A 23,823-nucleotide genomic window follows, 5' to 3' on the forward strand; every position below is an offset into this window, starting at 1 on the left:
CATTGCCTCGTCGCGCTCTGAAACACTTGTCTATGGGAGCGATACAAATAAAATATCATATCATATAATATCATAGTCACATTTTCCTTGGAGAGGTGGTAAGGATGCTTGCAGAAAGGGCCTTGAACTCACACAACATTTCACCCCCTTCACGGAAGTGAAGACAACGAGAAAAATCTCCTTAAGGGTGAGCAAACTAAACAGGCATGAATGCAACGACTCAAATAGGCCACAATTAAAAATATAAGAACAAGTTTAAATCCCATACAGAAACAATAAACTAACATGGTGGAAATTGTTCATAAAACCTCTCAAAAACTGCTTAACAGTGGGGATATTTCCAGAGCCTTCTTAAAGAACAAAATTTTGGCCAATGTCTCTGCAACAGTGCTAATCTGAGGGATTTTACAGGGCAAGTAAAGCTGAAAATCAAGAACAGAAGAGGTCCAACTGTTCACGTGATTCAGATCCTTTCCATGGGACCAGCCAGAGACGTTACGTCAGCTGCTTGCACAGATCATCTGGACAGCTAGCCTCCTAGCCGAAAGAACATCCAGGAGCTCATCAGAAAGGTCCAACTTCTTGCACCTCTGCCTCTCAGCGACCAATAGTTAAGGCTGAGACAGCTCAGGATTAGATGGGGCACCCTGACTTCTGAGGTGGTTATTATTTTGCACTGAGTGGAGCACACACATTAAGTGTAAAAGAAAGGTCTAAGGAGCGCCACCTCATTTTTGTGCCTTTCCGAAGGGTAGGAGGGCAGCAAAGTGGAGTTTGCATCTCCACTTTGCTTTCCTAATCGGTCTTGGCAACGCAAGTGTAAAACCAAAGGATTTCTAGAGTCTACACCATGCATTTACAAGTTCATTGCACTATGCCTCCTTTAAAGCGTAATGTGTAGGCAGTGTTTTATTTCTCAAGAAGCCGAGAGTAAAAGCGATTTTGTCTCGGTTTACTCTTTACGATTACACTCCGATTTGTGAGTAATGAAAACTTCCTGCAAGTGACCCAACAGCACCCACACGCTAATGTTGGCTGTCTCCTGTATGCAATTTGAACTGATACAAATGTACATTGTCAGCTCTGCAAAAAAGGCAGGGAGGTATTCCGCCTGGTTCTCTCCCATCTAGTAAGGAAACTTTCTGTGTTTTAACACTAGACCAAAATCAATACAAATCCCCCATCCTGTCTCCTTACCTGATGTAGAGAGGTACACAATACCTGGTGTACAATTCTATAGATAGGAAACCTATATGTCCCAGGGCACATACAAGAAGATGAACGGGATCCTGGCAGTACAAAGATGGAAGGTTAATGGTACCAAGATAAGGGTAATTCCAGGGCCGGATATAATACTGCACACATACCTTCCTGGTGGCTGTTATTATTAAAACCTGTCGTATACCTATGCTAGAAAACAAGTACCCTTGTCGAGGACTGCTGATTTTGCACATGAAATGCCTCATGTTTATTGTTTTGGTTCCAACCATGATGAACAGTGTAAACAGACTGAAAGGTAGACCCAAGCTTATTTTTATCACTGTGGGTGCATATCAAGGCATGGGTTGAGATTGTGATTAAGGGGATGCAATCAGAGATTCTGGATCGCTTGATCTCTTTTGTTCCAGGGAGAGGGGGGTTCAAATGTGTCTGTTCCCTGTACCCCAAAATTCCTAAAGATGACCCTGCTTGGTGAACAAAATCGTATACACTATTTTTTTCCTTTTCAAAACGTTTTTTCTTCTGTACCTCCCAGGGTTGCAACTCCTCGAGGTCCTCATGCTTCTCAATAGACCGGCCCTTCCTCCTCTGAAGACGGATGGGTCAGATAGAGCCAGGCACTTGGTAGGAATTTTCCTGCACTCGGTGAAAGTGGTAAAGACCTTAGCGACACGCTCCCAAACAGCATGTTTTAACTGGCAGGTACCACAGTCAATGGTATCATGATCTGGCAACATTTGTTCAGTTCCAATAATCACAATAGCTTCCGGCAATCATTGCAAAGCTTAACCCCGCTGTCCTGGGGAGGGGCATGATGGAGGTCAAAATTGTAGAAAGCAGTGGCATTCTAATGCAGCACCTGAATGTGCTGAAAAAGAAAACTATGGGGTGCAGGATCTCTTTATATACATCCCCATGATGTCACATCACAGTTATAGGTGCAAATGTTGCCGAGCAGAGCCATTGCTGAGGTGCTTCCTGGTGGCTGAAAAAGTTTCTGAATCCAGATTTGCATCCAGAGATTAGTTCTAGGAGAAGGTATTTTAGGGTAGGAGACAGAGTGAGGGGGAAGTGGGAGGAGTGATTAGGTACCTCAGGCAAAGCTGGGGGTATAGATACTAAGCAGTGGGGCTGAGTGGCTCTGGAGGAATGAGGCAGCTTCCAGCAGGGACATACTCAACAAGTGTTCCCTTCCATAACTCGCCAGGGCTGCATACTCTGGTGTGCTGTGCATCCTATTTTCTCCTGCACATGCACACCACACACCAAACCACCACCAGTAGACTGATGAATTGCCTCATTCACTGTATTTCATTGATGCACTGTTAGTGGCCACCTTGCTTCCCAACAAGTACCTATTTCCATTGACTGAGCTGGCAAACTGCTCCACTGGACTGTACCTCTCCACATCATTAGTCTGCATATCAACTCCTGTACCGAAGGCCCGCCCTGCAGCTTTCTCAATGTGCAGCTCTCTGTACAACACTTTCTTGGATAACCCTTGCAAGTTAAAAAAATTAAAATGCTGTGATATCATTATAATGATGGCCTTAACAGTATGAACAGGAAGTATTTGCAAATACTGCCTCTTTTTAATGCCCATCTGATTATGGGCCAGTATGCCTGTAAACATGCATAGAAATACCACATGTAACACATTACCATCTGTTCATGATGTCAAATACCTCATCAAAATCCTACAATTGTTACCACCATCTGTGAGGAATTGCCATCGGGCAAGGGTGCAAAGCCCCAGATTTTTATAATTTGTTATTAAGTCATAAAGTTATGTGTGTAATTCTTTCTCTGAAAGGGTCATCTGATAATCAGATTCCCCTTTTCTAAGCTTCATGACAAAAGCATAGTATGTATCTGTGTCTGGCTGCATCAATATCCTGATTTACAGCGCTACTCTACCCGTCGCACAGAGCAGGTTAAGAGGTTACAGCTGCCCATTTAACAGCCAAGTCTCTGCTGCACAGGGGCTACATTTCAGATATGCATGCCATATTCCAATTGATATCGCATATGTGTCAGCTCTACCGTGGAAGGTGATGTGTATTCTGGTCAGCTGGGCGCAGCCTGCCAAATGGCGGGACAGGAACCTGGAGGGCCAGCCCACCTCTTTGATCTCTTTGTGAGGGCCGGTAACGCCCACCGCCCGAGACAGACGCACAGCAGGCAGCTGTCTTGGGCCCGGGCATCAAAGGAGCACTCCCATTAAAAAGGAGTAGCATCATACCAGGGTTTTGCATCTCGAAAGGCCTTTGCTCTTAGTGAGACGGGAAAGGGGTAGGATTAAGATAGGCAGGAGGGCTCTGGTCAATGGAAGAAGATTTCCACTATTTTGTTTCTCTTTGTCTCGCTCTCTCTCTTACTTGTCCTCTCCACTTCCTCTGGAGCAAGCTCGATGGGTGTAACATCAGAAGGGCAAAGTCCACTCCATTCAAGAAAAGGGATTGGATCACTAAGGCAAGCTATTTTTAGTCCAATTACCTAGGGCCTTGTGCCTTTAAACGGAGGGGTCTTTCACCCCTTCAACACATTGGGCCTCATTACAAGGTTGCCGATCTGGTAAAATCGATGCCAGTACGGTAATACCGGCATCGTTTACCGGACCAGAGTATTGTGAGCCGCAATGCCGGTGTCACTGGCATCGGCAGGGGCCCGCCGTGACCGGCCTCACCCTTGCCGGTATGAGCGTTGTCCGGCAGCAGCCGTGCCAGTGACACCGGCATGCCGCAGTGAATTGCACATTAAGAGGTGCACGGACATGCACTTACCGGCATGGGCATGCAGGTAATAAGGTATTCAATGATGCCCGTTAACACTGGCATCGCGGTGCAGGTGTTAACAGCAATCAGCGGTGTACAAACCTACCTCAGATGCGCACAATGAGCACAGGTGGAAGCAATTGAGTGTGGCACAGCACAAAAGGAGCACTCCCACACACCAAACCTCTCCCAAATCCACAATGCTACCATTAGCACTTGCAGTACTGGAGCTGGAGGACATGCCTGCACTGCTACTCATTGTGGAGGCAGAGAGGCAGAGAATGCAGCGGAGGCGCAGGTGGAGAAGGAGGGTGAGAATGGGCCAGCACACACCCATTGTGCGGTCAGTTGTATCCCGCAGGCAGCCACCAATCCCTCGCCTAACCATTCAACATAACCCCTGCTCAGATCCACACCCTGTACCGGCTGGACAGGGACACCATCACCATAGTAGTGGACCTCATTCATGATGACCTGGTGAGCCTGATCAATATACGGAAAGCCACCCCCCCTTGCTGCAGGTAGTCTCTGTGCTACACTTCGTTGCCACAGGCACATATAGCGCACAGTGAGGCAGCTGCATGGAATCTCACAACACTGTTTCTCCGTGTGCTGACGCAGGTGACAGATGCACTCCTGAAACACGCAAGCAACCACATCAAGTTACCAGGGACTGCGGAGGAGGTGAATGCAACCAAAATAGCATTCTATGCACTGGCAGGCATGCCAAATGTAATCAGTGCCCTTGACTGCACACATGTGGAGCTGGTTGTGCAGCATGCTGTGGAGGTAGTGCACCGCACCAGGAAGCTGTACCATTCCCTCAATGTACAGATGGTGTGCGATGCACGCAAAATCATCACTCATTGCTGTGCAAGATTCCCTGGCTCCACACATGATGCCATGGTGCTGCACAACTCCACACTTCCCCGCTACATGGTACGGCAAGCTGCAGAACTTACCTGGCTGCTGGGTGAGTGTAATCACAGAGCCATGCGGGGTGTTGATTGGGGGGTGGGATTCCCAAGCATAGTGAATGTGTCTGCTGGCTGGGCATGGGGGGGTGTTGATTGGGGTTTTGGGGGGGGAATTCCCAAGCATAGTGAACGTGTCTGCTGGCTGGGACATGAGGGGTGTTGATTGGAGTGGGGGGATTCCAAAGCATAGTGAACGTGTCTGCTGGATGCGACATGAGGGGTGTTGGAACAGAGCATAGGATTGCATGCATGAGGAGCACAAGTGCACACAGCATGCATTAATCCATCATCACTCCTACAAATAGGCGTAAACATTACCAGGCACTGGGTCGGGCTATAGAAGGCAAAGTCGGATGAGGAATCAGCCCTTGCAACCTCCACATTCCCGACCAGCCAAAAACAACCACACAAAATAGAATGGAAGACACCACACACAGCGTCCTGGGTGACACCAACTGTGACCATAGAACATTAAACAGAATGTGCATCACAGCCAATGCTTGCAGATCTGCAATGCCTACACGGCTGTGGGCACATGCAATGAACAGACACATTGCACACACCAGCACATGTATCAGGAACATCAGAAAACATGACCCACATGTACCACAATTCACCACCCTGTAGGGACAATGCATGAATTACATGATCTCAGCAGAGGAATCACGAGTCATGCTGCCCTGCCTGAGAGAAACACATCTGCCACACCGAATAATATCAGTCACTGCACTCAGTCCACAGGCACACCGCAGATCGGTATGCCTGTCACGTCACCTTAAGGGATACCTCCAAGTACAATGGGTCAAGTAAAACTTGAACCTGTTGTCTGTGTCTGACTCATGATGCCTTCACATAGCCCTAGCAGAGGGAACACAGCAGGATGCTGAAGCCCTGGCGAAAAAGAAGCAAAGGATTTAAGTGATGCTGCGCAAAATAGAGCTTGATGCTCAGAAGGAAGCCATCAAAACTTCTAGTGGTTAAAGATGTGTCCCAAACAGGGGCTACCAAGGAAAGCTTAGGTGCCACCTCCCGAAGGACTTAGTCCAGCCATATGACATGGGGAAGGACATTTTTGACTGGTTCGAAAAGGTGGAGTTAGCTTTCTGCCTTCAAGAGGTGCAGCCATTATGAGCCGTCTACCGGCAGTTGAAACTGATGTAATCATTCAGTTGACTCCCGAGGAGAGCCCGTCTATTCCAAGATGAAGGCTGAAGTCCTCCGGTTGTTCTGAAAAACCCAGAACAATACATCAAGAGCTTTGTTTGTTTATTTATTTAGCATTTTTAAAGCGCTCACACAGCCCACGGGCATCGAGGCGCTGTTACAGTAATTGTTTGTTTTTTAGTTGCGTACATTTTTTTTTTTGTCTTAGTTGCGTATTTATAATGCGCTTAAACACCCAGAGGTTTTAAGCGCGGACCCGGGGATCGAACCTGTGGCACTCCGTGTCGTCTTGCTTCCAAGGCGTACACGTTGCCGCTGAGCTATCCTCCCATTGACTATATCGTCTTCCTCCTCCTGCTCATGAGACGGTATCAGTCAGTTACTGAGCCGAACAAAATTTCAAACACGAAAATGCAGAATTTCGAAAAGCCCATTTCCACGCAATTATATGTGGGGGGAGAGGTATTGAGTAATAGAGAACTCACCAAAAAGGGGAGTCAAACCTTTGAGTCACAGGTAACAAAATTGATAGATTTGAGGGCATGTTTAATCTGATTGCATGTCAAAGTATCCTAAAACAATGCGAGATGGAGTTGCACCAGCATTTACTGGACAAAAGTATCAGATCTTCTGGTGCTTACAAAGATGGCTGATCGGATCGTTGCTACTCATGTCGAGAAAAAGGTTGTGGTTAGTGCAGTCAAACCAGATGACAGAGTTGTTGAAAAGACTGAATCAAAAGAGTGGAAGGACAAAGGTCTGCACCCCTTGCTAAGAAAGGGCCCCAAAAACCTGGGAATTCCAGTCTCCTACATCATCCACTCAATCAGAACGGAAAAGTGGGGGCCCTTCGAATGCTGGGGCAGCCACATTCACAGCCCCTTAAGTCTGCCTGGTCTGCCAGCAAGTGTAGACCAGGACGGCAGTAGTTAGCACTACTTTCATGGAATCTATGTGATCTCCTCGAAAAAGAAATGTCGAATACGAAAGTACCAATTGCTTTTCCCTCTCGCATTTCCCCGCAATTATATGCGGGGGGAGACCCTTGCAGCCTCCCCCCATATATTTCGTATTACCCTATACCCCTCACCCCACATATAATTGCGTGGAAATGGGCTTTTCAAAATTCTGCATTTTCGTATTCGAAATTTTGTTCGGCTCAGTAACTGACTGATACTGTCTCATGAGCAGGAGGAGGAAGACGATATAGTCAACAGGGGCATCTTAGACAGTGAATTCCCACTTGGCCTGGTGCTGGCCGAATGCACCCTTGTATCTCTGAGCAGGAAAGGTACTGGGTCTCCCATCGAGGCCCCAGTTCCTGCTAACACAGAGATCTTTTTGGACAACATGTTCATTAACGGGAATAGAGCCCAAGCACTTTGTGATACTGCTGCGAGTATCATCGCTACCCGACAACAGTGGATGCAAGAGGACCAGATCAACTCTGGTCCTCCCAGACTGGTTAGAGGATTTGATGGTCTCACCCGATGCCCACTGGTTATCGTGCAGTTCAGTTGGAGGGGAGAAACCTCACAACTCTGCGTCGCTGTTAAAAATGCCATTCCTGTATATTGTCTGTTGGGAAATTATAAACTTGACACCGAGGCCACACGATCTAGGGTAAAGGAAGCAGCTCAGGAAGCAGCCCTGTAGGGCATGAGTCCAGGGGCTCTTCCAGCTGACAACGGCGAAAGATCGGCTCAGCTAGTAGTACCCAGTCCGCATCCAGAGTGCACAGACACACATGCTTCTGCTGGAGAGTCTAGTGGCCACTGAAGCGTCTGGTGTGGCGGCACCCGACTGAGTGACCGGGGGGTTGCCTACAGGCATAGAATCCCAACCTGGGGTGGAGGACACAGTAGTTTCAGACCTCAAGGGTCTCCCTGAGTGAAGTGACTTGTCCTTAGCTGGGGGCCAGAATCAGGCTGATGTTTGCCAGGCACAGCACGACTGTCCAACCTTGACAGATCTGTGTGAGCAGGCAGAGAGGCAGGCCTGGGGTGAGGGAGGGGGGTGTTCAGGGCTTACTGGGAGAACGCTCTCCTGTACCGTGAGCCCAAGAACTCCCGACCAAGCAAGAGCGCAACTGGGCCACCATTGAGAAGGAGGCATTTGTGGTCTGTTTGGGACAGTGACAAATTGGTTTCAACTTGCGTACTGCCTAAGCTACCGCAAATGCCTCCTTCTCAATGGGGGCCCAGTTGTGCTCTTGCTTGGTCAAGCGCCTACTTATGCACCACTCACTAGCCTGTTGGTTTGTGGGTGAAAGGCTCTGGAAAATGTGTAGCTTACTTCACATTCATGCCACATCTCATTGGTTGTAGGTGAAAGGGTTGACTGCAATTGATTCGAATGCAATAGTTTCGAGTCAAAAGGACTGGAAAAAAAAGGTTGAATTATTATTTAATTACCCCGTTTTTGGTGTAAAAAACACTTGTTTTCCTATACGGAAGCCACAAAAAAAAAATACATTTGAAAAAGGGCATTCAACCTTTTTTTTTTTACGGTCCTTTTGTTTTCGATACTATTGTCATTCGAAACAATGTATTCGACCCTTTGACTGGACACCCATCTCATTCATATACGTGGATATGAAGTTGGACCCCCTGTCAGAAATTACTTCTTTAAGGAGTCCTAGACAAGAGAATATCCCAGTAAGAGCTTTCGCGACCAGTGTGGTTTTGATGCTTCTCAGAGGTACAGCCTGGGTGTACCAGGTAGGGTGATCCACCACAACCAAAATGTACCGGTTTTCTGAGGAGGTTTGGGGATTCAAAGGACCCACAATTTCCATACTAATTGTTTCAAAAGGCCGCCCAACCATGGCATTGGAATTATGGGGGCCTTAGTGGGTCCGCCAGCCTTCCGGATGCTTGGCAAATGTGGCAGGACCGGACAAGTTGGGCATCATTATGAGTTTGGTGGTGTGGCCAAAAACCCTGGTAATGCAGTGGTAATAGGGTTACCACTTCATTACCGCTGCAAGACTGCGCCGAACTATGAGTTAGGAGGTAAGGAGGAGGAAAACCTCCAGAAAAATGCAGGAGGTAATTTTGATACCGAACAGGCAAAAAAGGCCACTTTGGCAGAATTACTGCCAGTTGTAATGGTGACAACATCCATAAATGGGGACTAACACTGCCATACCACCACCTGTAATCCAACGGTAATTCTGCCAGACCAAGTGGCAGTAACAGTAAATCCATTTGGTGGTATATCAGCGGATTTACCGCCGAGATACCACCAAACTTGTAAGGAGGCCCAAATTATTTTATTTTTAACCTCATCTGGGGCCAGAAGAAACGGGCTCAACTTCATGAAACAAAATTTTAGATACATAGCTTCTGGCATGCTTTGTAAAGTAATGCAGAGTAGGGTCAATACTGACCCATCTGTGCGTTATTAAAAACTGTGCAGTAAAATGACCCACTAAAGTACATAATTAAGATCTTCCTGTCAGAGAGTGTCCTTTTAGGAGGAAATTCCAGCAGACAGTAGAGTTAATAGAGAAACAGGTGAACATTACAACAATGAATAAAAATTGCAATCTGTGGCCTAATTCATCCAAGTCAAAATTATGATATTGGGTCACCGCCCTTTTCTCTTTAGGAAATTAACAGTAAAGTTAACTTCTTGTTTTCAATACTTTAGCCTAGAGCCATATGAAAATGACCCATTGGCAAAGCAATCAGGATCTAATAAATAATGTTGTGATGTCAGTGAGGTTGTATGTAACCACAGCGGTAAAGACAACTTTCTCCTGCAATGGGGGGAATAGAAAGGCAGTATCTGGTGTTATATTCCAAAATAAAAGTTTGAAAGATTAAAGTTTGAAAAAAGTTTGAAAACACAAACATTTTGAAAACAAAAAGGGAGAAATAATTAAGCAAACGTTAAAATCTATTAGGAGGAAGCGGCTATGTGGTACAGGGCGGAAATGGTGTGGTACAGAATCAATAGAATAGAGAATATAGACACGGTATCCTGGAAGGGAGGAGGTATCGTTTTGCAGGGAAAAAGAAAGATAATTTCTTTTGACCTTTCCCTAAGGTATAACAGTAACAGACAAGGGTTATTCTCATAAACAAAGTCCAAGTCTGAATATCTAAATGAGTAATGTATATCTAATATTCTCAACCCATTATAGAAAAAAAGAAAATTCTCTCTGTCACTTAACTAAACATCAGTAGGAGAATGGAGTGTTTATAGGAAGATGTTGTCAGTGCCAGAGTCAGTGTTAAAATACAGTCTCCATGCATGTGTACAGGGTGTAAGCAGAAAGACACGGAACAGAGAAAATAGAAATAAATGAAAAAGGGAGAATCTCAATCTACTACAGAACAACCTCAAGACCAATGGATCAGCTGTAGCAATCCTGAAATGCATTCTAAACTATATCAAATTTCTTCTTCTAAACTGCATTTTTTCGAAGGCAGTAAGTTCCCTTACCTCAGTCATGCAGTCAAAAACCCTCTAGGCTTATGGTCACTTTGCAAAATTGTAACAAAATCATTTGAACAAGTAACAGCTTTCAGGATGAAACTGTTTGTTCAATACTATGTTAACTGTGGTTGTTATCCCTCTCCAAAAATCTACTACCTTGATGTACTGATATAGAATATCAGATATTGTTCCCATGGGACCTTTACAATCGCAATATCTCTCCTGGTCCAGCAAATCGAAGTTAAAGATTGTAACTAATGTCCACTACAAATGTGGAAGAGCCCTCTGCTGAACTTATCTTGATGATTGATCAATGGTGGAATCAAATCCACAGCCTACATTTTTAACACCCCACACAAAGCTTGATGCATAGCTGAGATGGTCCTGCAGCCCTTTTCCAGCAGAGTACAGTTAGAAGACCAGGCTACCACGTCCCAGAGAAGACCTTATGTCATACTAAGATATCTAACAGGGAAAGGTATTTGCCCTTTTCCAATTAGTCAAGCTTATATTTAAATTGAGAAGATCAAAGTTCTGCTTTGAGATGGTATGCTAAAATATGAAGTATACAAATCATTATTTTCAAACTTTTATTTTCGAGTAATTTTCACACTAAGTTTTCAAAACTGTGGACTCTAAGGCAATGGTCTACGGAAGTATGAGGCAAAGATGTAGGGCATTGTCAACCTCATACACAGACCATATCCACACCGTTTAAATCAATTATTTCCCCCAATTCAACATGTGCTACTGCTGCTTGTCTGGGGCTTGGTCATATGTGCTGAAAGCTGCTTCTCTACTGTACTTGGTAAGGAATTGACTGAATTTGGTGCCGGCATGCCCAGAAAGCAGAGGGGTTTTTGGGGATAACCTACACTGGAGCTCCAATGGGTGTACCTTGTTAAAAAAGAATCTCAATGCTATTGGTTGAAACCATTTCTGGGAATCTCTGAGTAAATTTGTTCTTAGTGCAGCGAGTCACCCCTAATGGGGCAACGTTATCCAAGAAATCCTGAGTCTTTCATCCATATCGCTCACCACAAAACTGAGCCCATGAAGCCACAGACCTCTCAAAAAACAAAGGAAATGAAAGAGGGAGTAAGTGTCTGGTAGTGAAGGCAGAGACACGATTGCCAGGAAAGAGACAAGGGTTCCCAAAACAAATTCGACCAGGCAAGGTTCTGCAAAACCCAAATTGATGTCAGATGGAACTAAATGAGATTACCCAATTGGCAAGGCTAATGAATAGAGGGTAGTCCGCCATTAGAGGTGTGAAGCCTGCTCTGCGGGTGAGGAGCCCTTGCGCAATAAAATAATTTTCTAATAAAGATGGAGAGGAGCAGAAATGTCAGTCACGTACATTGGTCCCAAAAGCAACTCGAGCATGGCACACAGATCATAAGCAAGGGATTTGCAAAGGTGGCAAGAGAGCCGCAGAGGAAGGAAAAGACAAGCAAGCACAAGGGAAGAGGAGAAAGCCAGGAGAAAGGACAGACATAGGACCAAAAGAGAGTGTGAGAAAGATCTGGGGTAGGTCCCGAGGCCAAGCAACAAACCTTCCTTAAATGCCAATAGAAGAACAAGTTTCAGTACCCTGGGCAAAATGTTCTGACAATATTGAGTACCAAAGGCAGTCAGACTGAAAGAAAAGCAGAGAAAGAGATGAGGAACAGTGTGAGAGAGATAGAGACATAGCGAGAAATGGTGCATGATGGAACACTTTGTCCAAAAGCAGCACTATGTCAAGAGCAAGTATAAGGAAGAGACTAACTTTGACGGCATGCTGGGAAATAAAGTTTTGTATACCAGCCCCAGCCTGCATGCTGATGCACACTGGAGCACACAGTTCAAGACTGATCCCTTAGCAAAGAGCAAGGGCAACAGTGTCATTTTCTATAATGTTTTCAATGCTGCCTATCTGTTTTATTCTTTTTCTCCTGCCTGCTAGACTACAAATGTAGTAATTTATCCTGCAAAGTCACTGATGTACCTTTCTGAAAGAAAACTGAAAAAGTAGTAATCCAGTCATGCAATATGTATTATAAACAATAAAACATTGAATGTTACTTAAACATGTGAAATTTCTCTCTTTTACTAAATATTGTCCTAAGATCCTGCACATTGACAGAGTTATGCATTGTTTAGGAATATCAATGAAGAGATCATGATGGGGAAATGTCGTTTGTGCAGTGCGCAAGAATGTCATAATATATTCATAATTATTCCTCTTCTTAGCTGTAACAATGTGCTTCAGTCCCAGCCTGCAACATTGCAAGCTATTCCAATACTAACTGTGAGTCGAGCAAACCCCACATCTTGGCCAATGCAACTCATGTCTCCTATGCCTGCTATATAAGCCTGAAAGTGAATGCCATTGTACCTAAATTCTACTCACTAATTCCCCATGCTATGCTGACGTAATTCCCGCATCAACACAAACCATCATCAACCCAGCTCACAGCAGATGTGTAACCAAAAAAGTACTGGAACTGTGACTCCGGCGCCGGACAGAGTAGGAAGGAACGGAGCAATGAGCAACACATGTTTCAAGGGATGCAGTCTTGCTGGTTGACAGCCAATTGAATTGAAATAGATTTCACTTTAGCTGTAACTGATATCCGGTGGTAAAGTGGAGAAGTGTGCTTTAACTTCACAAAGAAAAGTTCCGGAATGGTGAAAATGGCTGAAAAAGGTAGTGGAGCTGTTAACAGTAAAAAAATAAAAGTAGTGGAACACTGCTACCGACCATTCCCGCTCACTTGAACCACTGCACCTTGGGTCCTCTCATTCAGATCTGACAAATGGGCTTTTTTCACAATCTTCATCCCTCTTTAAAGTGCTTCTGGGAAAGAAAAGTGGTTCTCTTACTTACCCTGTGATAAATTCTCAGTTTCTTCCCGCAAAACCTGTCCCGGAAGTAGGCGCCCAGGAGACGTAAACAGTGAAGGGCTTAAGCCTAAATCTCTGCTGAGCCAACAGCTGCCATTCCAGCCCCGATTTCCAGGAGAGCAAATTAAGGATACGCCTAGGATTGAAATGTTGAGATAATTTTAGAATCAATATTACGAATATGTAAATAAGAAGCAGGTAGCTGGATTGCAGCGATAAAACATAAAGTAACATGAATGAAAAAGGTACTTTTTTCAATATTAGGAAGGATTATGGAACACAGTTTGCTGAAAATAACTTTTTCTCTTGTTTCAACAAAAACAACATTTTGGGGGTGCAGACACCAACCACGACTATATTCAGTTGTTTTTGAATAGATAAATACCAGAATGTTCACCTATGAGCAACATCGACCTATGACAACAGGAGGTTAATGTAGGTTTGTTATGAAGCCGGTGAAAATACCCTTCCTGTGGTTGTACTGTTACCGCTCCAGATTTATTAGCTTAGAATAGATACTTATTCATAACACTGGAAGGAGGGCAAGGTGAGGTGTCCAGCAGTGATCTTTATAAGAGGAACAGAGTGGAAGCAATTATGCTTTCAGAAGGTAAGGTAAATACATCTAGACTCTTGACCATTCTAGGTGACTAAGGCCATAGTAATTATTACTCATTCCTCTAGTGCTATGAACTCCAGCCCCTCAACAGGGTTGATGTTTCAAGCATGCAGCAGATGCCTAAAAAGAGGCCTGTGATGATCGGTGACTGAATGAAATGGTATTGGAATTCTGATTGCCACATTTTATCCTTTTTAAACATTCCATTTTGCCTAACCCAGTGTAAAGCTGGTTTGGAATAGACATGTGACACAGGAAATGCAGACAAGGTGTGAGTGTATTCACACATGAAAAGCAAGTATCAAAATCATAATTTCCAACTGGCTCCCACCAATGTCTGTCCTTCACGCTCCAAACACTGCACGTATGCACTGCTCACGCACACCTCAGCTGTGTGCGGAAGGCCACAGCACATAGCTCTTTTTCTTGAACAAGAGTGTTAATGTTCTGGATACAGCTCATTTCACAGTCACAATATTTGGTTGGCAATCTGTTCACAGGGTGTGAATGGACAGTCATCTATGGGTTCAATGAGTGCAGACCCACATATGGATGTCGAAAGGTCCACAACTTCCCTTTCTTGCTGCCCATAAGACCTGTCCTTAGAGTCATTGTTTTCCTCAATATTTACTGGATCTAACAGAGATGTAACTTCTTGTAGGATGCCACTGCTTTCCACCCCACTTGTTCCACTTAAGTTATACTGCCTTTGTGACTTTAGAACATCCTGGGTGTTGTCTCCATGGGTTTTGCTTCTGTACTGAGCAACTTCCTATACTACACTTTTGCTCATGATCTAAGACTATGCGATCTGAACCCACTTTTGACTGTGTACTGCCTTGTTGTTTCTCCGAAAGGGTAGACTTCTTACCAATTCCGTTGTAGCCCAACTTTCTGACTCTTTGTTTCCTCCTCACTCTCAAGCAATATGTCTTCCACCGATACAGTTTTGTCTTCGATGAGGTTTGGTAGCCATGGTGGGATCAACTGAATATATTTGACAGAGAAATCTTTCATCCATGAATAATTCAAAACAGGAGTTTGGTAAATGTCTTTAATAAAAATTAGCAAAGCATCAGCACGAGCATTGACAGGACGTCAAATACCAATCCCAAATGAACTAATCCCTTCCCCAAAACAAAGCAGTTCTTATACCTTTCTCTAACGTTAGTTCCCATGAGAGTGGCATGCTTAACAGTGTTCATTAGGACAATTTTAAGGACTAACTCGCAGTTTCCTGCCTGTCGCACAAACTTCAGAGCAGCACACATACATTTATCAATACTCTAACTCTTGGGTGAGGAGGACTCACTGCGATACACAGCTGCATGAAGCTATAATTGGAGCAGGTCAGCATAATCTAGTTTCATCTACAATAACGAGACTATCCGATTGTGACCGGACAGTCATAACGTTGCAAGTTCGGATACATTATTAGAGCATGAGTCATATGATAAAATAATGTTCGCTCGTACATGCCAAACAGAAATACTTATGAGGAAAGCAAGCATCTTGCAGAAAACATGGAGGCACATACCTACATAGGCCAGAGCACAGTTAGATTGGCTAGGCTTATCTTATTCACAGCAGCAATGTATTGGTATGCTTTAATACTGCAGTAATGCATTTGGACAGCAGTCAGGGGTACATTCTTAGGTTAAGCATGAATTGCTCTATACGTTAATCTAATTGCTCATCTCCACAGTCCCTCCTCTGAGACCTTCTCAACAGTCTTATCCATCTAATGTTTCTGGGCATACATGTCATAAAATCCAAATTCTTGGATCAGTAGCTTCTCAGAGGTCCTCATGAAGAGCAACATCTCAGAAACCCTCACACTTTGGCCTGTCTTTGCACTCAAGAAAACAAACACTTAGCCAGAAGAAATAAACAGTATATTCCTAGCACGAGAATAAAGACCAGCACAACGGTATACAAAATAGGAGCCAAATGATCTAGTCAGCCACAACCATAGGGACCATACAGAGGTGTTATCTTCATGGAGGGTTGCTAGGGTTTACATATGTGAGAGATGTCAGTCATGTCACTGTCGTAGCTAGGAATAAAAGTACAGCATTCTGACCCCACGAGAATGCAAATGTCCCCTTTGGACACCAAAACAGTGTCCAACCCCATTCAATTATGCAGTACCATAGTGTGAATGGCTTGTTCATGTGTGATCAGAGAAAAAAAAATCATGGTATCATTGGCTACCTTTTCGAACAACAGGGGCAGTTTAGTAACTGGTCAACTACAGATCTAATTCAGGTATTGAACATCCCATGCTGTCAATGAAGATTTCTCACCCGGAATTTCTCTTACAACGGGGGGAGGTGGGAGAGGAGGGCTAATGGAAACTTTGAAGAAAGACGTATGGCAGGCAGGATGTAACCCGTGTAGCAACTCTTATTCTAATCCATGGGCAACCAAGAGTAAGCACTGACACCACAACCCAAGTAGGTTCCCTTATATAATAAAGGTGAATACCTTGTCAAAGGAGAAAGTGGCATTGTTGAAAATCACACTGGTGCTGGTGGAAAGATAATATCTACATTTACTAATTCCCATGAATATAGCACCATGGTTGGTGTTGTACAGGAGTTCTGTAGCTGGAGGTGAAAGTTGAATTGAAGCAGGATTTTGTTGAAGCTGATCAGATGTAGGAAAATATGGAAGGCCAGTAAACTCCATCTCGGATTGATAACCAACACAGGGTTCCCGACACCGGGACCCTGAGACGAGCATAATATCACTCGACAATTAAACAGAACAGGTGTGACAGGGACTCCAGAAGCTAAATCGTGAGGAAAGTGAGCACAATTTCAGTAATCCGAAATGTTCTGAATACAGGCATACTGCTAATTTGCATGGAAGTAAGGGTTTCCGCTATGAAGCCAGAGGTCTGCGTCAGGAATTTCTGACTCATGACAGGTAGTGTTGAAAGTGACAGCGGTAGTTGAGAAAGAGAGGATAAGCAGGGGCACGCACATGATCATAATGTAACAGTAACACAGAGATAATCAAGTCTGTGCCCTAACGCTAGATAACATTTATCGGGAACAGTTCCAAAACCAAAGTTTCGTAAAGTCCTGAGCAGGATAAGCAAACCACCTATCACAAGAAAGATGCCAGCAACTGTGCCTGTGTGACTGAACCCTGTACCCAGCTGTCCCCCCCCTGTTGCATGCATGTGCCTGTGTGCCTGAACCCTGTACCCAGCTGTCCCCCCTGTTGTATGCATGTGCCTGAACCCTGTACCCAGCAGTCCCCCCCTATGGTATGCATGTGCCTGTGTGCCTGAACCCTGTACCCAGCTGCCCCCCTGTTGTACGCATGTGCCTGAACCCTGTACCCAGCTGTCCCCCCTGTTGTATGCATGTGCCAGAACCCTGTACCCATCTGTCACCCCCTGTTGTATGCATGTGCCTGTGTGCCTGAACCCTGCGCCTAGCTGTACCACCTTTGCCCGGTTTATAGTCATTTTTTCGAATGCAAAAATGTCGAAAGTCATTTTTTCGAAAAAATAATGTCGAAAAAAAAAATGACGATTTTTTTTTAATACGTTTTTTATTCGAAATGTGGGGGTTCCACCCCAACCCCCCTTTTTTAATTTATTTTTTGTTTTACCAATTTGTTTTACTCCCGGACCCCAAAATAAATATATAATTTAAAAAAACGGAATTCGACATTTTTTTTTCGACATTTTGTTTTTGAAAAAATTGTCATTCGACATTTTTTTTCGGAAAAAGGACTGACCACCCCTTTGCCCATTTGTCTTTATTGCATCTTTGTGTCGCAGCCGCCCTGCAACATGGGGTTGGGCTCCTCAAATGTGCCCATTTGATTTGACTTTCTGCATTATTGTGTCGCAGCCACACTTCAACATGGGGTTAGGCTCCTCGAATGTGCCCACTTAATTTGACCTTCTGCATCTTTGTGTCGCAGCCGCCTTGCAACATGGGGTTAGGCTCCTCGAATGTGCCCACTTGATTTGACTCTCCGTATCATTGTGTTGCAGCTGCCCTGCAACATGGGGTTAGGCTCCTCGAATGTGCCCACTTGATTTGACTCTGCATTTTTTGTGTCACAGCCGCCCTGCAACATGGGTTAGGCTCCTCGAATGTGCTCATTTGATTTGACTTTCTGCATCTTTTGTGTTGCAGCCACCCTGCAACATGGGGTTAGGCTCTTCGAATGTGCCCACTTGATTTGCTTTTCTGCACCTTTGTGTAGTAGCCGCCTTGCAACATTGGGTTAGGATCCACGAATGTGCCCTCATGGACCTTATTGCACCAGTGACGTTGCTGCCTTGCAACATGGGGCTAGGCTACTCCACTGTGCCCACCTGAACTCTATTGCACTTTAGTGAGGTAACCACCTTAACTTTACTGCTCTGTGATTTACTTCTTGTTCATTAGGACCTGTAACCATAAGCAATGTAACCAAATTCTTAGGCATAAGCGCCTAGATACCTCTGGGGTTGGTGAGCTATATAAATAAATAAACTCGGTTCTAGCAAGAAATGCAGATGCCTTCAGGGCACGGTATCACACTGCAACATTTCCAACAACCTTGCCATTGCTCCTTGTCTCTCTCCACATCTTTTAGAAAAAGAAACAAACAATAATTCCAGCAGAAACTAAAGATGTCTTCTTATTCAGTTTGCTTCTTATAAAGATGTCTTCTTATTCCCACATTCAACCTTCACCCCCCCACCCCACTCTAGAACAAAGTCATTATCACTCTGACCTAGCCCATTCCCTCATCACCTCACTCCCAGTACTCTCCCTCCAGGAAGGCCCTCCCCCATCAAACTTTTGATCACTGGCTGTCCAGCACCCTTACTCCAACTAAAAGGGACTTCCAGAGATCAGGCCCCACCCCTAAATGGTTCACCACCCAACTCAAATCTCTCAAAACCCTCAAACAGCGTCTGGAACGAACCTGGAGAACAAATCCGACCCCCTAAATAAACTCCCCTGGCAAGACTAACAAGGGCCTACAGGTCGGAAATTAGAAAAGCCAAAAAAACATTCTATGGGAACTGAATCTTTAACTCTCACAAGCCAAGTAAGGAATTGCACAAAGTCATCTCTGAATTCAAGTTGCCAGGTTGCTCAAAACACCCACCCCCACTTAACTCCCAATCCCTATGCAATGCCTTATCCGAACATGTTCATAACATCGCTATCAATAGACACAGTGCCATCATCACCAAAATAGCAAAGATGCCCCCACCCGCTCCACGCACACCTACTGTTCCCTTCCCCAATTCCCTCCCAATGCAATCCTTCTCTGCTTTCTCCCCGACCTCACACCAGGAGTTCCTCTTGCTCCTAGCACAAAGCCGCCCGTCTGGATCCCGGAAGACCCATGCCGCCCCACTCCTCAAAAACATCCTAACTTCAACCTGTGCAGGCAGTATCACACGCTCAATACTAAACCAATCCCTCACATCGGGAATCTTCCCGGAAGCCTTTAAAACCTCCTATATCAAAGCTCTCCTCAAAAAACCCACGCTCGACCCTCTCATTCCCCAGAACTACAGGGCCATTTCCAAAACCTGTTTCATGGCCAAACTCATGGACCGCATAGCATACTTCACTGAAGCCAACAACCTTCTTGACCCTGCTCAATCTGTCTTCAAACCCGTGAGAGGAAATGAGTCCTCCCTGACGTTGGTTTGGGATGACCTAAAAAGAAAGGCAGACATGAAAGTATGCAAAGTGCTCATCCTTCTAGACCTCTCGGCCACCTTCAATACTATTGACCACACCATACTCCTAGACAGACTGCACTCCTTTCGAAATAAAGTCACTGCTCTCACATGGATATCTTCCTTCCTTTATAATCGCTCGTAAATCATGCTCCTCTACCCTTTCACCTCCACATCTCGCCCAGTGCTGAAAGGGGTTCTGCAGGGAGAATGCCTATCTACCCCCTCTTCAATATCAATCTCAGCCCACTCCCTGCACTCATCCTCTACCCACAATCTCACCTGCTACAACTACGCAGATGATACCCATATCATCATCAAAATCTCCACACCTAAAGGCGCCACCCGTCCGGATCTTTCATCATGCCTCTCGGATATTGACCACTGGATGACGACCAATCACCTCATCCTCAACCCTGGAAAAACAGAAATCCTAGTTTGCGGTAAAATCACTCTCCTCCCCCAACCAACCCCCGCCTCACTCTCTAATCCCTCCACCCGACCACCTCTACTTCAGTGAAAAAGCTTGGAGATGCATGCTGGGCTCAAATCTATCCCTCTCCCAACACAAACTCTGTATCCAAAACCTGCTTTTTCAACAAAAGCATCCTCAGGCGAATATTCCCATATCTCATCTACCCACACCGAAACTCTGCCATCCTCACCATCATCCTCCCTTGGGTAGACTATGCAAACTGCCTTTATCTAGGCGCATCAGCGTTCCAACTTAGTAAACTCCAAAGAATCCAAAACGCTGCAGCCTGCCTGCTCAGTGGCCTCCCACCTAGAAAATACATCAGCCACACACTTAGAGTCCTACACAGGCTCCCTATTGGTCAACAGATTACCTTTGAAGCCATATGCATTACTCACTGTGCCAACCAAAACACCAGTCCTGAATTCTTCCAAGATGAACTCACACGCTATCAACCCTCCAGGACCCTTGGATCCAGCGCAGCACTTCTCCTAGTTATCCCCCAGTATAACTACACCAGACTGTGAGGTTCCTCCTTCTCCATCCAAGCTCCCACCATTTGGAATTCTCTCTCTCTCCACATCCGCTGCATTGACAACCACCTCACATTCAAAAAGGCACTCAAAAACTGGCTTTTTCCTTCCTGTTCTTAAACCCCTCTTCAACATTATCCTTTGATTGCTCCTCACAGACAGGTGCTGGCGCTGACCCAACAAAACACCAACAATTTAACACCACAGCAGAGGCCGGCAGCGTTCTCAGTGGCACACTGTGATAAACGTGATCCTTTCCACTCCCACAGATTGTCATACACCAAGCCCACAGTCCCCCACCCCCTCACATTTACGCCTACCTTGTTCAGCCTGCCCAGGATGCCCGAAGATATATGTTGGTAACCCTCCATTGCACCTTTAATTTACTCACTGAATTTAGCCATTGTATCGCACAGTGTTTACAAGCAGATATCATTGAGCAGTCAAAGACTGCTTTGGTTAACATTTGTAGACCATGGGAGCTATGTAGTCAGACTATAAAGGTAACCTCTCTATTTCACACAGAGAGGTTATCTTTATAGTAACCCCACTAGCCTAGTTTCTATGGTAGCCTCTCTATCCCTCCGACAAGATGATCTACGTCACTCAGTCTATTGCATTTGGTAGACTAGCAGGGTAGGCTGTCCATAATGCCCAAAAGGTCTACGAGGGTAGTTGGCTTTCTCTCCCCACAGAAGATCGGATGACACAGCGACATCCAAGATAGGCCTATCAGAGCTTAAGGTATGTGTAAATGCACCACTTTGGTGGACATCTGTTGCAGGCACGGCTATCTCTCCACACACTCTAGAATGTAGCTACGACTATGTCAAATTCGGTCTAGCTGGTCACGTAATAGTTTTGCACTGAAACACCACACTTTTCTCAACACCCCTGCCATTAGAATACAGCGACAACCTACGTTAAATTTCTGTCTAGCTGGATACTCATTGAGGTTCCTGCACTAGCACTCTGTCGTGACCTCCCACAGCAACCGCCCACATGCCTTTCCTCTTGGGTTGCTTACTGGAGCCTACCCAGCTCTCCCGAGTCCTACTCTTGGCCAAATGCACACATGCATCTTAAGCCTCCTCCTAGAACTTTCCCATACCTGGACTTGGGTCCCTGGGGGTGTTACAACTACAAAACGCATTGAGGCCATATAAATGGGGAAATGGTGCTATATAAATCAATGCAATACAATTCCGTTTGCTCACTTCTGGAGTAGCCCTTGCACGGGTGAAGGTGGTATATCTCCCTTGAGTAGGAAAGATTTTTCAGCAGGCTGCATGCCTCAGGGGAGGCTAGATTCCATTTCCACTATGGTGGGGGAATCACTGCCCGCTAGAGCTGGCTGAACAGCAATTCCTGAAGAATGCCCACTATGGGGAACAATTCTTAGAACAGGGGGGTCTGCTTCCGAATCTGGGCATACAAATAAAGTGGAAGTGGTGGAATTGGCCGTCACCCCTGTTCCCAGATAGACTGAAGAATCGGGCCTGGAGGATAGTGAGAAACCCCTGTGGTCTCTGTTCCGTTGGCAGAAATTCCAGGTAGATCAGATCCGGGGAGATGGTGGGCGCCCATACTCTTTGATAGAGGGACACATGTTTCGAAGAGGGGACATCCAGGCACTTAACCGCAGTCTGAGTGATGAGCACGATCAGATGAGGACCATGCAAGCGGGGTTGCAGTGCCAACGTTCATTGGTTTACATTGATGTACATGTAATCTCTTGGTTGCAGCAGGTGACAGGGGCAAGTCGCATGTTCAGTTAGGGGAGTCTTTACCGATGAATTGAGAAAATTAACAGATTCTATAAGGGCCTTGCAATAAATAAAAACCTTCGCGTCATTGAGGTGCAGAATCAGATGATCGACGGACAATAGGAGATCAGTGCCCATGTGCATAGGGCGCCTAGTAAGGGCCTCATGGGGAGATAGACCATGTTTCTGTATGTATTATTGCGCATGTGTAGCAAAACTGTGGGAAAGGTTGCAGACGATTTAAGAGCCGTTTCTTGACACACTTTGGACAATGGGACCACAGAATCTCCATTACAGCGTTCAACTGTGACGCTGGACTGTGGGTGACAAGCACATTGAAACTGCTGATATAGCAAGGGCTTTACAGATCTCTTGAAAGACCTAATCAGTGAAATGAATTTCTCTGTCACTGTCTCTAATTAGAGGAAGCCCAAATCGGAAAACAAAATCAAGTAAAAACTTTTTTGCAACAGTGATGACATTTGCTCTCCAGCAGGGATAGGCTTCTACCCATCCAGAGAAAATATCAACCGCAAGTATGCAAAATGCAAAGTTGAAACATTTGGGGAGCTCTATGAAATTGATCTGCATATTTAGAAAAGGACCTTCCGAAACTGCATGTGCAGATGGATTTGTTTTCACTCACCATCCCATGCTATGAGCCAAGCACACAGTTCAATTATTACAATATGTTTGAGCTATCCATCCATCCTTTGAATTTGAGCTAGTCAAGGTTTCTCTCCAGAATATGGGAGAAAATGGTGGGACTTTCTACGTACCCTAAAGGAAGAATAATGAACACAAATTAAAGATTTGTATACGAAAATGCAAAAAGATAATGGCTGTCAGCGTCCTCAGGTATAAAACAATGCAGTAAAATGAGTGGCAGTAGTTGGAAAACAAGACAGAATGGTAGCAGGGTAAGGGACAACAGGGAAAGTGGGGAGAACCACTGCATTAGTGGCGCAAAGTTCCTGTACAAAACAATACGCCTCTTTACCTGACTTCTTTATCGGAAGAATGGGGGTGATACAAGGGCTGCAAAAGGGTACAATAATTCCTTCTTCAAGCACTGGTTCAATAACAGCGGCAAATACTATCTTCTCCTTATAAATGGAATACTATGGAACAAACAGTAGGGGTTGGCTGAGTTTAGAGTTATTTTCAAAGGGTCAACATTGAGCCGCACATCCCACATTACTTGCGTGTGTGAGCCATAATTTGAGAGGATCCCGGTCTAATA

At 45.0% G+C, this 23,823-nt stretch overlaps 1 protein-coding gene across 1 annotated transcript in view; it reads right to left on the bottom strand.

The window, feature by feature from the left end:
* Window positions 1-23,823, bottom strand: part of MEIOSIN (meiosis initiator) — a 589,598-nt gene that overhangs the window by 525,790 nt on the left and 39,985 nt on the right. Inside the window, exon 2 of the mRNA XM_069643050.1 lies at window positions 13,455-13,607. The gene's annotated coding sequence lies outside the window, so the exon portion shown is untranslated. The remainder of the gene's footprint in view (window positions 1-13,454; window positions 13,608-23,823) is intronic.

The sequence above is a fragment of the Ambystoma mexicanum genome, chromosome 2p (assembly GCF_040938575.1).
Source record: "Ambystoma mexicanum isolate Mex_15411 chromosome 2p, UKY_AmexF1_1, whole genome shotgun sequence".
Taxonomy (NCBI): domain Eukaryota; kingdom Metazoa; phylum Chordata; class Amphibia; order Caudata; family Ambystomatidae; genus Ambystoma; species Ambystoma mexicanum.